The following is a 3,913-nucleotide window of genomic DNA, read 5'->3' on the forward strand; positions in this document are numbered from 1 at the left end:
CAGATGTTTTTATCCAAAGCGACTTACAAATGAGAAGAGCAAATAGAAGCAATTCAGACCAATAGAAAAGAAAAGAAAGAATCAGCTGCTCGAATTGAGCTAGGCAGGCCATTCCACCAGCTTGGAACAGTCCAGGTCCGTGAGAGTGATTTCATGCCTCTTTGGGATGGTACCACGAGGCGTCGTTCACTTGCAGAACGCAAGCTTCTGGAGGGCACATAAGTCTGAACTATCGAGTTTAGGTACTTTGGTGCAGAGCTAATGGTTGTCTTGTAGGCAAACATCAGTGCCTTGAATTTGATGCGAGCGGCTATCGGCAGCCAGTGCAAACTGATGAAGAGAGGTGTGACGTGCGCTCTCTTCGGCTCATTGAAGACCACTATTGCTGCAGCATTCTGGATCAGTTGCAGAGGCTTGATAGTACATGCCGGAAGGCCTGCTAAGAGAGCATTACAATAGTCCAGTCTGGAGAGAACAAGAGCTTGGACAAGGAGTTGTGTGGCCTGCTCTGATAGGAAGGGTCTAATCTTCCTAATATTGTATAAAGTAAATCTGCAGGACCGGGCCTTGTAGTAATATGGTCTGTGAAGCTTAAGCTGATCATCAATCACAACTCCAAGGTTCCTGGCTGTCCTAGAAGGAGTTATGGTTGACGAACCTGGCTGTATAGAGAAGTTGCGATGAAGTGCTGGGTTGGCTGAGATCACAAGCAGTTCTGTCTTCGTAAGGTTGAGTTGAAGGTGGTGGTCCTTCATCCAGCCAGAGATGTTTGTCAGACAGGCTGCAATGCCAACAACTACTGTTGGATCATCTGGTTGGAATGAGAAGTAGAGTTGAGTGTCATCAGCATAGCAGTGATAGGAAAAGCCATGTTTCTGAATTACAGATCCTAATGATGACATGTAGAAGGAGAAGAGAAGTGGTCCAAGCACTGAACCCTGAGGAACCCCAGTAGCAAAAAGTTGTGACTTAGAAACCTCCCCTCTCCAAGACACCCTGAAGGACCTACCCGAGAGGTAAGATTTGAACCACTGGAGTGCAGATCCTGAGATGCCCATCTTCATGAGGGTTGACAGGAGGATCTGGTGGTTGAATGTGTCAAAAGCAGCAGACAGATCCAGCAAGATGTGTACTGTGGATTTGGAAGCTGCTCTTGCCAGAGATTGTGCTAGAACATATAACCTGCAATTGTTACCCAAAGGAGCTATTTCAACCTGCTCTAACCATAATGTTTAGTGCTGCTGGTGCAAAATAATGCATTTAGGTTGATATTTGATGTTAAATATTGTTTTTAATTTGAATAATATCAATTAACCAACCCAGTCTCATAAAAATACGTACCTCTGGGTGCTTTTCTGCAACACCGTTTTTACGTACCTTACTGCACGTTTCGCCTCAGTTTCAAAGAGAAATGTCCACTGAGTGGCGCTAAAACACGTGTTCAATACGTGAACCCTGGCACGTTTTTATTACGTTGATATAGGGATGTATTGCTGTGTTTTTATTACATTGCTTCAGGTACGTATTGCGGCGGTTCAGAATTCAAATATCCGGGGACTGTCACTAAAAGTTAATGCTCTATCGTGTTGGAAATATGCCCTACACCAAACCCAACCCTAAACCTACCCGATAGTTTTATCAAATGCAAAACTGATATAAAAATGCATTTGTTGATGCAACCGTGTCATTTGAACTTATTAATATGCTGATTTGAACTGTTTTGTTGAACCGTAGTTACACAGGATTCGAACCGGAGCTCCTCGCCTCTCAAGTACGTTTCCGTACTCCGTGAGCTGCCAAACAAACCTACCGTTGATGAAAACCCATTGATATGAAGCTGGATATGTGCGGTGCTAACGTTCAAAAGCATCAGTTTTCAAATCTCATATTAAAATTGTTTTGAAGTCATAACATGATATTCTTCAAATAATTGAGCGAAAATTACGCTTTATTAATCGAAACTCTGTAAATGTGTGTGAAAAGGAATAAAAGGTGTCGGAGTTTTACTGCCTCTAGTGTTCATTTCTTTGAGAAGGGTGTTCCTGCACAACCGGAGGCTGCAGTTTCAGGACCGCAGTTCTAGGACCCTATTCTTTTGTAACAGCGCCACCTACCGAATTGGATAATAAAATTTGAACAAATAATTTAGTTTGTAGTAATGTTTGTACATGTTGTTAAAGATATTGAATTTCAGGAAAAAAACATTTAATTTCAATTGTGATTTTTGATTTCTAAATGCATCCGATGTTAATTACAAAGTGTGTAATACCTGCTTTGAGTTAATTTTAAATTTAAATGAATTTACACTTAAAATATAAATTAAAAAAGTATTTCAATCTTTAAACAACTGAAAAAGTTGAGTACCTTAAGTCTTAGTTTCTTGAAATACACTGTACATTGATTAGCCCCCTTAAGTTTAACTACCTCATTATCAGGTATAATAAAGATGGAATCAAATGAAATCAGCATTTGCAGTCACTAAATTACAGCTAGATATTTAAAAGTTTGTAGGGAGGCAAGACACAAGACTCAAGAATGATTCAAGAATGCATATTTATATACTGTATATACTCATTTTTGCAATAACACATAATACAACATCATAAAAAAGTTGCCATCAGTTGCTGCATGGACAGAAAGGCTGTAGAAAGGCAGCTCCTGAGAGAGATAAAAAAGAGAGAGAGAGAGAGGGAGGGAGAATTAAATAAGAAACATTTGCTTTAACATGTTTAACTCTGTAATATATATTTCTGATTGAATACGTATGCACTGTTGGGGTTGTAGAGAGAGAGAAAACCAAACAGAATAATCATGTTACTGACATCTAACTCCAAATTTAAGTATATAAGTGCAAAACCCACCAACTGAATGTTCTCTCTTCTTTCCTCAATTGTTTGCAGAGGCGGACAAAGTACACAACTCCATTACTCGAGTGAAAGTACAGATACTGCTGGTCAAATATTACTCCATTACAAGTAAAAGTTGTAAAGACAGATTTTTACTTAAGTAAAAGTACAGAAGTACTTGCTTTTAAAAGTACTTAAGTACCAAGAGTAAATTTCCTTTTTTATGTCAATGCACTGTTTTATTGTTGTACGTAATACTTGCAATACTTCTGAAGCAACTTAGAATACATTACACCTGCTGAATACACTGAATAGCTTGTAGTATCTTTGGAATAAAGAGCTTTTAGAATGTTAAAAACCTATGGGGGAATTATTATTTATCACCCCTACCCAGCCCCACAAAAGCAGGATGGTAGTGATCTCACAGTTCTGACAGTGTGTGCACACATCTATGTGTAGCCATTCATCCACATTTGAACAGAGTGGACAGTGAAATCCTGTAAATACAGAGTGATAAGAAAGAGTAAATGTACTTAGTTACTGTCCGCCTCTGATTGTTTGTCTATCCGGTAACACTTTCTATGAAGCCTGTATTTATAATATGTAATAAGGGTTTTCTTAAGCATTATAAAAAAGCTTAATAATATGTTGTACCATCTCATAAATAATCATAACATTTATAATACATTATAACACTTACGCATTTGTGGTTATAACTTTTAAGAGTATGATTACGTATAACACACAATGAATACCATAATAAATCCACTTAATTTATAATGGATTATCTTGGCATTGTTTATTTAAGATCTGGACAGTATCTTACTACATCTTGTGAGTGGTTAGGAGTGGTTGAGTGTTGTTTTGAGTGTTTCCTGTGAGGTTAATATTAATTTGGCTGTGAGCTAGTTTAAGACCAGTTGTAGTACTTTCAAATGAAAACGCAACGTGTGTTTTTTTTATTAGATTACATTTTATTTTGATGTCTCCTTTAGTCTATTGACTATAAGCTACTTTGCAACTACATGTCAACTAATTCTCATTAGAGTATTAGTAGGCTTAGTTAA

Source organism: Sinocyclocheilus grahami, unplaced genomic scaffold (assembly GCF_001515645.1).
Source record: "Sinocyclocheilus grahami isolate Dianchi unplaced genomic scaffold, SAMN03320097.WGS_v1.1 scaffold799.1, whole genome shotgun sequence".
Taxonomy (NCBI): Eukaryota; Metazoa; Chordata; class Actinopteri; order Cypriniformes; family Cyprinidae; genus Sinocyclocheilus; species Sinocyclocheilus grahami.